Below are 13,812 nucleotides of genomic sequence, written 5' to 3' on the forward strand. Positions count from 1 at the left end.
ACGGGTCTAACGCCAAAGTATAAATATGGAGTTAGCTTTGCGTCGGATTTGCGTAAAAAATAACGACGCAAATCCGGCGCAAACAGAGTATAAATATGCCCCTAAGTGCGCGTGACACCGCCCTGCAGGTCAATCATACCAAAGCACATACTCAACGTGTGTGTGTTTCTGTGTGTGATAGAAATTTGTACAGCTCCTCCCTGTTTTGTACCTGTCCTCGGTGTCCTAGGAAGCGCGAGAAGGCATTTTAGCCCATAAATAGGCCAAAACTATAAGCTTAGTTAATGCATGACAAATGTTTCCACAAGAATGCGAGGGCACGTGTACAACCCACAGCTTTTAATATGGAAAACAAACGTGCTTTACTTTGTTAATTTCTTCTTCATTAAACTCAATACTTTTGAATGTGTGTTTATAATATGTATAAGAATTTGTTGTTAAATCTTCGACAGAAACAACACACAGACGTTTTCTATTTCTATACAATTCATATTTTTAGCAAATGATACTAACAAAGAGCATTTTATTATTTTGCGTGGCTGACTAATTTATCTATATTTTACCGTGAAAAATTAATACAATCAGGCTCCAACTCCGCCGTTCTAAGACGTGTCCATGAGAGGGCGTAATATGTCCAGGAATCAGAATAGCCGTTTTCATACAAGGGAATTGAGTTATTGCCTCGCAGAATTAACCAACTCATCCAACAAGGGCACAGGAACACGTTAAATGAGTTTGAGACAGCAAGCCACGTGCCACAGACAGGTTGCAGAATCGTCGATTTCAGAGACTGCCCATTTACAGTGGGGGCACAACCATGCACTACTAAAGTATTGACGTCAATTACAGTCGCCAAGGTATTCCCTGCTATCCCTTCCTTGCTCTATGGTACCTCTTGCGTTATTCTTGCTACCCCGGGTCTCGGGGGCCATTAAAGTTGAGGCAGATATAGAAAGTAAATAGGGTTATTCGAACCCTGTTTACTTTCTGTAGTTTCCACTTCAGGTCCTGTGGCACAGTCATTTGTAGTATGTTCATGGGAAAAGAGTTGGACAAGGGGGTCAACTATAAAATGTCTCCAGTGGCAGAGGAAGAGCTATGTTGCTTCCTCTGTCTCTAACAATTTGGCCAATGAGCGTCCTTAGCAAAACCTATGATAAATATTAAAAGTAAAGCACTTCAGGGATTAATGACAAGATGTTCCAAGCTATTTAGCAGGTGCAAACCTTGTGATTCATCAAGTTTGTGATCGCTAAATGACTTGTACAACTGTAATAAACTGATTTAGCGTTTTGGTAAGATATTAGTGAATCGTTAAATGGGATGGGTATACTAAGTACCCCAAACTTTTTGCCTTCCTCTTTTTCTGACCTCATTTTTGCTAGTTTTAGGGCTCTGCTCACTTTACCGATGCTAAACAGTGCTAACGCGCATGTGCTCTCTCCCCAAAACATGGTAACATTGGCTCATACCCATTTGGCATATTTAATTTACTTGTAAGTCCCTAGTAAAGTGTTCTACATGTGCCCAGGACCTGTACATTAAATACTACTAGTGGACCTACAGCACTGATTGTGCTATCCCCATAAGTAGCCCCTTAACCATTTTGCAGGCCTGCCACTGCAAGGTCCGTGTGTGCAGTTTCACTGCCACTTCGACTTGGCATTTAAAACTTACCAAGCCTTAAACTCTACTTTTATTACAAATACGTTACCCCTAAGTTAGGCCTTAGGTAGCCCATAGGGCAGGGTGCTACATAAGTAAAAGGCAGGACATGTAATTGTAAGTTTTACATGTCCTGGTAGTGAAAAACACCCAAAGTAGTTTTTCACTATTGTGAAGTCTGCTCCTCTCATAGGCCAGCATTGGAAATTCCCTTATATACTTTTAAGTGGTAAGTTCTGATCTAAAAGGAGTGGCATTGTCATGTTTGGTATGGTTGGAATGGTAGTGAGAAATATTGCTTACTGGTGAAGCTGAATTTAACATTACTATTTTAGAAATGCCACTTTTAGAAAGTAGGCATTTCTCTGCACTTACTGCTCTCTGTGCCTTACAGCATGTCTCCAGTCCATGTCTGGTCAGTGCTGGTTGACAGCTCCCCTTGTGCATTCCACCCAGATGGCCACAAACACAGGACACTAAGCTGCAACTGTGTACATCTGCATACTGATGGGACTTCGTCAGCAGGAATGGTGGTGGGGCTGTCACTTTCACTTCAAAGGCTAGTGGCCTGATCTCATACAAGGGACTGATAACCCCTCCCCCCCCCGATCTCATGACAGACAGGATTGTTTTAAAAGGGGAACTGGTGTACTTCAAAACCAAAGTTTTCCCCACTTCATAAGGCATATTTGGGTTTATCTATACTGGGTCTGTGACCCTCCACCTCAAATCAGACACTTCTGGACTCACAACAGGACTCTCTTGCTGCCCGAAGGACTCATCTGGACTGCTTTTCTAGAAGGATTGCTCTCCTGTTTCTTGCCCTGCTGCCCCTGACTCTTCTGAAAGGACTCTGCCTTCCACCATAAGTGCTCTCCAAGGGCTTGGACTGAGTTTGCCTCCTGTTAAGAAGTCTCAGGGCCATCAAAGACTTCATCTGAGAGAGGAAGTCCACTGTGTTGAAAAAGTCAATACAATGCCTGCAGAAATCAAAGCACCACCTGTCTCACAACCGAAAACTCGCCACATCACTTACCAGATTGATGCAGCACCTGTTTCATATTTCCAGCTCATTTTGGATTTTCCAGGCATCATTCCTGGGCATCAAAATATCCCCCCACCGTAGGAAGGAGCCAAGGCTGCACACTCAGAAATCATCGCATCACCTTGCCCGTGAGGAACGAATCGATGCATCACCTCGGCCATGCCGGAAAATTTGACACATCACTTTACTTTCCAATGCATCCGCTCCTCTGCAGCCCTCTGCGCCATTATTTGTGACGCATCCCAGGTACTGTGTGTTAAAAGGATATAACCATTGATTCTTATGGATTAAGACCCATCTGAACCTTTAAAAAGTGATATCTTGACTTGTGCATATTGGAGTTTTGTCGTTTTGGTCTTATATTATTCAGATAAATATTATCTATTTTTCTAAACTGGTGTGGAGTACTTTTTGTGCTGTTTTCACTGTGTTACTGTATGAGTTATTGCACAAATACTTTACATATTGCATTCTAAGTTACGTCTGCCTGCTCTGTGCCAAGCTACCAGAGGATGAGCACATTATAATTTAGGTTGTGTTGTGACTTACCCTGACTCAGACTGTGGTCTCTACTTGGGCAGGGTGCATACAGCTGCCAACTAGAGACCCAATTTCGAACAGTAAATCATAAGGAACCCATATTTGGAAGGGGCATGTTTAGGGCATCCCTTCCAAACAGTGATTCTTTTTGGTATGTATTAATGTTTTGTAATCAAATTCCAGTGGCAAATTGTTAACACTTTACCACCTCCTTAAAGGTGGTGGTAAGTCATTCACAAACGATAAGGTACCTCTCCCCCTTTGATAATGTTAAAAAATGAAACTTAAATGGCTCCGTTTTGTTTTTGAAACACATCCCATCTTCCTTTAAGAAAAACAGGTTGCGTTTTTGTTTTTAAATGCTTAATTTAAAAGCAGTCATGTACATGGTGGTCTCCCAACCCGAGCAGGCCACCATCTCTGTGATGGCTGTCATTTCTATGGGTCACAAATTGTGACCTCCATTATTAATATTCATGAAGTAGCTCGATTTGCGACCCACTAGCAATTAGTAATTCTAATCAGCAATTTAAACATAAAACTTTCAAAAGAATAGTGATTACCAATTGGCAATTTGGACAAAAACACTATTTGGAAATCGCTATACAAAATGTTTGTACATCTGAGCCCAGATGTTCTACAAACTGGTTGTAAAATAAACTGGCAGGAATTTGCAGAAATATTTTGCTACCACTATAGAACTATACAAACCAATTTATGTATAGAGCAAATCGTAAAATTCCAATTTGGGATTGTCCTAATCTGACCTACCTCATTAATATTAGGCCCGGGCGTAGAACTCCGCTCCACCGTCAGAGCTTGTGTAATTCGGGCACTCAGCGCTATGCGGAGTAGTGCAGAGTTCCCCAACTCTGCAATCTGGCACAGAGCAAAGTTCGTTCGCATGTGCGTGATTTGGTTTTGGTGCTCTCTTGTGAATGCCATGATACCCTAAGGCCACTAGTGAGCAAGCGCAAGACTTTGCGTTCACTCGCGCTGTTTCCACCTGCACACGCAAGACTTTGTGTTTACCTGCGCTGCTTCCAGCCATGACGGAAGCCAAAACAGTCCTGCTTGCGAGCGTGAAAGCTCCTGGAGTAGATTTTCTACTCAAGATAAATCTATATCCAGTCAAAAAGAGGTTTCTGTGTGGAGTTTCTTCTCTAGTGGGCCCTCAAGTTGTTTTTTAATTGGATTTTGAGGAGGACAGATCACTCTCCTTGTCTCCTGGATGCACCATTGGATTTAAGGACTTTGGGCCTTAGGAGTTTGGTGATCCCACTACCGGACCGCCAAACTCGCTGGGAAGACGCCACCACCATGGCAGTGGTGCACCCACGCCCTATTTCAAGGTTTCCGCTGGTCTGACCAGGCTGACTTGCGGAACCTTGAAATAGAGTGTTCCTGCCAGTCAGACCGGCGGGAACAGTGCTACGAGATAGCACTTGGCTCCCTTAAAGGAGCCGAGTGCTATCTTGTAGCGCAGAGTGGGCCAAACAGCACCCTCTGATTGTGCACTGTCTGCTAAGCAGACAGTGTGCATTCCGATGGTGCTGGGCAGAGGGCCCCTGCACTGTCCATGCCATGGGTATAGGCAGTGCAGGGCCCCCCCTGTGGCCTCAGGACTTCTGCTCCCCCAACCTTTTAATGGCAGGGTCCCAGCCATGGAAAGGCTGTCAGGGAACAAGGTTGTAATCAGCCAGGCAAAGCTGAGCACAGCTCTGCCCTGGCTGACTACAACCAAGACCGCCGTCACCTCATAGGGATCTGCGATCCTGGTGGCGATGGTGCTCTTTAGGCAGGTCCACCTGCCTATCTCGTAATATGATGGTTGAACCACCGCCACAGCAGTCCAACTGCCACCACGAGGCTGGCAGTCCTAGGACCACCAGCCTTGTAATGAGGCTGTTTATTTTTGTAAAATCACACAAGCAAGTTCTAAACTATTGAACAAGGGTGTTGTTTGTTTGCTTGGGCATACAGCAGTATTTCTAAATGTATAGGGGTGGATTGCCTGGAGTTTAGGTATGGACCTAGGGCCAGATGTAGCAAAACGCCAATTTGCGAGGTGCAAAGTGCGAGTCCATGCGACTCGCAATTTGCACCTCGCAAATTGGTATGCAGTACGGTGTCTCAGACACCGACTGCAACTCGCTATGGGGTCGCAATGACCCACCTCATGAATATTCATGAGGTGGGTCGCAAATTGCGGCCCCATAGCGAGTATAGGCACTCGCAAACATGGAGGCCTGCTGTAGTCAGCAGACCTCCATGTTCGTGACTGCTTTTAAATAAAGCAGTTTTTTTTTTCTCTTTGCAGCCCGTTTTCCTTAATGGAAAACGGGCTGCAAATAGAAAAAAATACCGAAACCTTTTGTTTCGGTTTTTTTCAGAGTAGGCAGTGGTCCATAGGACCACTGCCTGCTCTGAAAAAATAATTTTGTGAGCATTCACAAAGGGGAAGGGGTCCCGTGGGGACCCCTTCCCCTTTGTGAATGAGTTACCATCCACTTCAAGTGGATGGTAACTGCGAGTTGATTTGCGACCGCTTTCGCGATCACAAATCAACTTAAATCGCGGTGCGAGTCACAAATAGGAAGAGAACACCCCTTCCTATTTGCGAGTCGGAAACACATTTTGCGAGTCGGTTCCGACTCGCAAAATGTGTTTCTGCATCGCTTGAGGGCTTTTGCACCTCGCAAACGGCGTTTTTCGCCGTTTGCGAGGTGCAAAAGCCTACCTACATCTGGCCCCTAGTTATTTATTTTGCATTTCATTGATTTTTCATGTTTTGTAAAGGAAAATTGTTGCACAGCTTAGTACCTTTTCTACATGATTGTAACATTTGCAATAGTATTTTGCTATGTGGCCTAGATTTCCAAAGGGCCATCTAGCCGAAAGGCCCAGTACTAATCGCCATCAGTGCATGAAATAAATGTTTCAGTGGAATACGTTTTTTAAACTTCATTTAGGACAGTTACGGCATTGGATAAAATTAAAAATGTTTGTATTTCATTTTTTTGGTTGCAAAAAGTGTATATATTGTGAGGTAATATTTGGTAGCATAGGATGATGTGTACTGTTGTTGTGAAACTTGTATAGCTCAGTTAAATTTTGTGTTTTGCATTGCTGAATTAATGTTAGTGTTTTCTCCAGTGTTGCCACCACCAGTGTTACCTAAAGGGAAAAATCATCACTGTTATGAGAAACCATGAAATAGATTTTGGAATCATTTCACATGGCCTATAGAAATTAGAAATGTGGCACATCCCAAAAATGATTTTTTTAATTTTTTGGTAGGCTGTGATGGAAGAACGTAGGAAAGAATAAAGGAGTGAATTACTAAGAGGTGGCCTAGTTAGCAAACGGAAACACACTTTCCATGCTTGGTTTGCAATGCATTGAAAACTTTGTAAATGCCACTTCCACTGAAGCAGACACACATTGCACAGCCAACATTGCAGTCATGAATTGAACCATACTGCATTTTAGTCATGGGTGGTGAAAGGCCATAGGCAGGTGGGGGGTGATGAATGATGATGGGAGGGATACATATTTGCCTCGCTTAACAAATACAGTGAGTCAAGTGATTAGAACAAAAATGTAAATACCTCTCACTTTGAACGTTAGCTTTGAGAACCATAGAACAAAGTAAGTGAAGTAGATGAGCAGCATGCCCCTCTCCAGAAGAGCTCCCTTGTTTATTCATACAAGCAATCATTCAATCATTCAATCATTCAATCATTCTTTCATTCTTCCTACTATATTGACCCAGAGCCACTATGATTTAAGCTTTACTTTCGCTCATCCAGTCTTTCACCAAAATTTCTAATCTGTTATCCAACCATTCAGAATCCACCCTTTCTTTCAATCATCCTTCCACCCATCAATCCATTTACCCAATACTCACCCACACATCCTTTCACCCACCCATGTATCCTTTCCTTTCACTCATTTCACCCACCCTTTCTTTTAACCTTCTGTTCTTTCCTGTTTCCATCAAACCATCATTTTGAGCATACATTATGTGAGACTTTGCTGAGTTGCAGATAGAAGAGTGCATAATTCAACCTCCGTTGCAACTGGTAAAGCAACAATGCCCTTGTAGCTAGTGAGTATAATAGTAATTGTCAGTAAGCAAGCAATATGGCTTACCACCACTAGTCCTTGCCGCTGCCTCTCCCCCTCCAACTGACATTCCTCCTGCATCAGCACTTGAGCCGGTAGCACTGGTGGTCAGTGTGGCTAGAAAAAACACACTATACATTTTTTAGATGCCAGTACGCTGCCCCCTAATTTTTTTATTAAAACAATAGAATTGAAATACATCAAAGCACTGCAGTATCTTCTATCAAAAATATCACTCTGGCCATTTTGTTGGTTCACAATGTTAGAAAAGCCAGGTAGTCAAGCCAAACAAAACCTTTTCGTAATGGAGAGGCAGAGCTATATCCTATGATGGGAATGACTCTGAATTATTGTAACACAATGGAAGGGTGAAATAATAATGGTCAATGAAATACATATGGTGTTGGCAAATGCAATGGGACCTCAAACTTTCCAGCCATGCTGCACTGTCATGGGAACTGCTGGTATACTGAATAAATGAATTACACAGCACAACATTGGGGGTAGAGAGTGTGATTCATGACCACTCTCTCATTAACTGTTAGAGCATAAGCAAGAAAAAGAAAGCCTGCTCAACAAACATACATAGTGAATATTATTTATAATACTAGCTTACTTGGGCCTGCAATCTTCACAGTAGACAGACGAGTAGAGTACCAAAAATCTGTTCTTAGTCTTACTGTACCACAATATATAGGGGAGATGGAAAGATTACCAACAAAGTAGAAGAAATCTACAGACTAGTACAGACCAGAAAAAGTCAGCTACCAAAAACAAACATGAAATAAGAAAAAAAAGATAATGCAGGGATAACAGGAATTAAACAAAATTTGGATAGGGGAGTTGGAAAAAAAGGAGACAGTATAAAAAAATTCACAAGGCAAAATTAAAAGTAGTATAATAGTGGGCAGAGGTAAAAGTAATGGTATAAAAGATGGGGAGATTTGGTGCTAAGACAGGAACTTGCCTGTGGAGCAGATGCACTGCCCAGGACCTTTGTGATCCAAATCAAGGGTCCCCAGCCTTGGCTGGTCCAGAGTTACCCAGTCTCGCTGGCGAGGCTTATGTCAACCCCCAAGATGATGTATTTTAAATCTTGATTATTTAGCTTATGTATACATGCTCTGTTAACACGTTGCACAGTTCTTTTTTTAAATCTTGACCACATTATATATGCATTTATCTTTGTATCTGTACATGTTCTATTGCATTTGAGTTAAATTCTCATTTATTTGTATGACTTTCACTTGATATTTGGGAAGTGCCTTAATAAATTCATTATTTAGACTAAGAGTGCTGCATTCTTTTTGCATCCTGTCCTCTTAGTTCAAGTGGGAGCAATACATTTTGGCATCACTTTGCAGAATACGAAGTAAAAGATTAAAGTGAAAAATGTTTGGCAAAAAGACAAACCCAGTTCCCCAAATACCAAATGAAATACTGGGGTGGGAGACAGCCCCGTACAGTGTGCTTGTGCATGAGTGGTCTCAATGAAAACTGGAATGCGTGTATAGCCGAGCAGAGCCAGCAAATGTATTAGCTTGTTTGCAGAAAGTGCCACTTGAAAAAGAAAAAGAAATCTCCACTTTAGGTCGCAGAGCCTGGATCCTCTAATGTTCTTCTCGTAAAATACACAAGGGGGGTGACTTTCCTCCAGGGAGGCCAATCATTTCTGGTATCTCTTCTCCCACAGAGAGATTATCCGAATATGTGGATATATTCTTAAAAAAATTTGAATACAACTTGCCTGCTGACTTACAAGATCGCAAGGACATACTTAACAAATTTGAGTACTTCACATGGTCTGAGGACCTGATGTTTGTAACTATGGATGTGACTATTCTATTTACTTGTACACAGAAACAATTTTGCATTAAAGCTATTGAATTCTTTTTGCGTAACAGATCTGCAAATCATTTGGAACATAACAACATGATTATTGAAATGATTGACATCATCCTTTAGAAAAATTACTTTTTATCATGATGGTCAGTGGTTTCATTAGATACAGGGCACTGCAATGGGCTTGAGGTTTGCTCCATCCTATGCCTGTCTATTTATGGGCTGGTATGAGAGGGAGCATGTCTGGGGTAGATATGCCTCCCCTTGGGCTGATTCAATTGTTTTTTGTGGGCGGTATATGGATGACATTATCGTACTGTGGAAGGGGACAGTGGAACAATGGCTGATATATCATGCTTTTCTTAATGGCAACCCTTACAATGTTCAATTGAATATACAATACTGTAAGATACAAATATAATTTTTTGATATTCAATTTTATGTGGAAAACAACAGAATACAACATAAGATGTTCAGGAAAGTCACAGCATGAAATAATATTCTACATGTGACTAGTGCCCACCCTAAAACAGTTGTTAATATTATCTCTTTTTGTGAAATGGTGTGCATAAGGCAAAATTGTAGCACTTGAGACACATTTGTTGCCCATATTAATAGTGCTAAGGATAGGTTCAGAAGTCGGGGTATGGTGAAGGTATTTTGGTGAGATCAGTAAAAAAAAAGTTTGAGCAGATGACAAGAGGTGAGACACTCAAATTAAAGCCTGGTAGAAATGGAAACAAGCCCGCTCATTTGGCCTTTGTGAGTTAATATTCTGTGTTGAGTGATGATATCTATGAAGTTTTAAAACAACATTGGATTTTACTTATGGAGTTGCCCAGAAGTGAGAATGATGTGCCCAATAAACCTAAAGTTACCTATAGAAGGGATAGGACCCTGAGGGACTTTTTATGTCCCAGTTATATCACCATGACGAAGAGACAGATGTGGTTATCTACAGCAGTAAAGGGATTTTTTGCTTGTTATGAATGCAATGTGTCCAGCTTAGGTCTGGATAAGACTAAAAGTTTTTATTATAATACTATGAGAAATATGAAATCAGACATTTCATAATTTGCAAGACCAAGGGCCAGATGTACAAACCATTTTGCATGGCGCAAACTGTGATTTTCGCAGTTTGCGCCATGCAAAACAGCCATCGCGATGCACAATCCCTTTTTTGGTACCGACTCGCAAAATGGGAATTAGACTTGCAAATAGGAAGGGGTGTTCCCTTCCTATTTGCGACTCGCACCGCGATCCAGAATTACTTTGTGACCGCAAAAGCGGTCGCAAAGCAATTTGCAGTTAGCACCCACGTGAGGTGGGTGATAACTCATTCGCAAAAGGGAAGGGGTCCCCATGGGACCCCTTCCCCTTTGTGAATGTCGCACAAAATGTTTTTTCAGAGCAGGCAGTGGTCCAATGGACCACTGCCTGCTCAGAAAAAACGAAACCAAATGGTTTCATTTTTTATTTTGTATTGCAACTCGTTTTTCTTTAATGAAAATGGTCTGCAATACAAAAAAAAAAAAAAAGCTTTATTGAAAAAGCAGTCACAGACATGGAGGTCTGTTGTCTCCAGCAGGCCACCATCCCTGTGAGTACAGGGAATCGCAAGGGGGTTGCAAATTTTGACCCACCTCATTAATATTAATGAGGTGGGTCTTTGCGAACCCCTTGCGATTCGCAGAAGGTGTCTGAGACACCATTCTGCATATGCTTTTGCGACTCGGAAATTGTGAGTCGCACCGACTCGCAATTTACGAGTCGCAAAAGCATTTCTTGCTACATCTGGCCCTAAATTAGTTGTGTATGTTATGGGGTGTGCACGTAATAAGATCTACGTGGGTAGTACAATAAGGTCTTTGAAATATCGGAAAGAGGAAGATGTCTGAGCAATAAGAAACAAAGATATTAAATATCCTATGACATTTCACATGATGAAACATCATCCTATTAATAGTGATATACGGTTCCATGGAGTGGATCATGGACCACTTGATCAAAGAAGAAGCAATAGTGAATTGACCTTACACCGTAAGGAGGCTGCATGGATCTGCTGTTTACGCTCTGTGGAAATGGGTCATAATACCGATGATGAATTTTGTTTTTTTTCAAATATTATTCCTTGCTTGGGTATATGGTGATATAACACCAGGCCCTTATCATGACAGTTGGAATTATAGAGTGATCATTTGACTTTGCCATTACATTGATGGAAGGTTTAGACTAGATGATATCCTAGCCGGTTTTAAATAAGGAATATATTGTAGTTTGATTTCATAGGAGATGACCTTAGGAGAAGTGTTAGCAATGTATTTTTAAACTTTCTTAGTGGACACTATTCCTTACGCATCTTGGTGATAATTTAATGAGAAACAATTGTCATATAACTCAAAATTACATCTGAGTATGGTGTTTTGGCACCCCGTTTTACAGTATGATAGCATTTGAATGTGACAACCTACTTTAAGATGTCCCTCATTATCTCCAGTGTTATGTGGTGACGAGGTTTATTGATCTACATGTGTAGCTTCCCTTAGTGGGTTTTTATTGATTTGGAAGAGCAAGTCATAATTACTGGTCCTGTTAGGCTGGACTTTTAGCATAATAGTGGACACTTTTTAAAGATGGCTGTTATTATCTTTAGTGACACCAAGCCGGGGTAGAAGAGTAAGCTGTAATTGCTCGCTCTGTCATGTTGGATCACAAGCATAATATCTCGGATGTTCCATGATGGTCATTTGGTGAGACGTTGGTCTCAAAAAATTGGGTGCTTTGCAAAATGTTGGATTGCGGGCAGAATATTTAGGAACTTGTACTGTGGACAATCGATGTGGCAGGGGGCCTTTTAAAATTGAGTACCGCAAACATTTCAGGTTTCTTAATATTTTTTGCTTAGGTATCAGCAGCATTTAAACAAAGTGGTTCATTGCAAGATGGCCGCCATTTTCTGGAGTAACATCAAGGGATAATGCTGATTCAATTATACGTATTGCTGTCTTTGGTAGGTGCGAGTAATGAGCAGATGAGTAAGTTATAACCATCCACTTTGTTATGTTGGAATATGGGCGTAATATCTTTGACTTTGCATTGTGGGTAATTGAGGAAGCAGGAGCATTAAAAATCATGCTCCATCAATACCTTCGTTTTTTTATTATGTCTCATCTGCGGCTGTAGCAAGTTTCGACTGCTACATTGTTTTCGGCATGAGTTAAGGTAAGGAATTAAACAAATGTAAAAGTTTATATAAGCAGCTTGGCATCATACCCTCCCCGGCACATCTCTGTTTACATATAAGTTACCAATAGTTTAGATCTATTTTGAATATTCTTTGTGGATAATATTATTTAGTAAGGTAATCACATGGTATTGGTAATTATTGTCTCACAACTCAAACAACACACTGCGATGTTTTTTGGCATGTAATTTGAAGGACTATAACGGCATTTAATTGAAATAATCCATTCCAAGATGGCCACTAAACAACCTTAGAGATAGAAAACTTTTTGTCAACTAAATAAAACGGTTTCATTAACCATAGCGGGTTATGACTAGCATACATATTTGTACCTTATGATAATTAGTTTGTCTATGTTGGAATGCTGATTGAATAATCTAATGTTCGCGTGGTTGTAGAAAAAAATAGTGCTATTATTTTGAAAGATGGGTTTTAAAACATAAGGGTCACCCTGTTGACAATTGTGCCTTTGCATCTGTTAACATGATGCGGCATTTGTTGTGATTATTAGCTGTTTGTCGAGGTAATACAGCTTCTCAATCCATACTAGGTGCTGATATTGAGTGTATTTGACACTATGGCCCAGATCTATGGTGGCCTAGCACCATTCCAATGCCACATTAGCGTAATTGTTTTTATGCTAATGTGGCGTTGATAGGGCACACATGCCACAACATATTTGCAAAGTGGTGCAAAGCTTGCACTGTGCCTCTCTGTAACCCCTTGCACCACATTATGCCTGCGCCAAACATAATGCATGCAAGGGGGCATTCCAGCGCTGGGAGGGGCGTAAAAATGGCGCAAAGGAATCTAGGAGATCCCTTTGCGCCATTTTTATCAGCATTTTTTAATGCCTGTTATTTTAAATACAGCACTCACGTGGTGGCATTAGGGGGTGCTAAGGGACTCAAGAAAAGTGGCGCTGCACTATGTGCAGCGCTACGTTTCATAAATCTGGGCCTATGTCTACAATGTGAATGCCTTCCTGAATATGGCCAATTGAAATTGAATTGAACTATTCAGTATGTGAAGTTATTTACACATCATGACAGTTAGATCATCAAGTATGGTTTAAATGAGTGAGAATTATTATTAGAGGAATTTAGCTTCTTGTCCCGCTTGTGGAATATGTTTGTGATTTTGTTATTTGTCATCTTATGTATATTATATCTTTTTATATTTATTAATTAAAATACGCCTGTCCTTATTCTCTCCAGTTTCTTAAAAACCTGCTCTTTTTGCTTATGAAATAGTTTTAAAAATTATGCATGAATAAATTAGGAATGGGCCGTTATTTTAATGGGTAAAAGCAAAAGAATTCCAAATACATCCAACAACATCATCATTA

This window comes from Pleurodeles waltl, chromosome 4_2 (assembly GCF_031143425.1).
Source record: "Pleurodeles waltl isolate 20211129_DDA chromosome 4_2, aPleWal1.hap1.20221129, whole genome shotgun sequence".
Lineage (NCBI taxonomy): Eukaryota > Metazoa > Chordata > Amphibia > Caudata > Salamandridae > Pleurodeles > Pleurodeles waltl.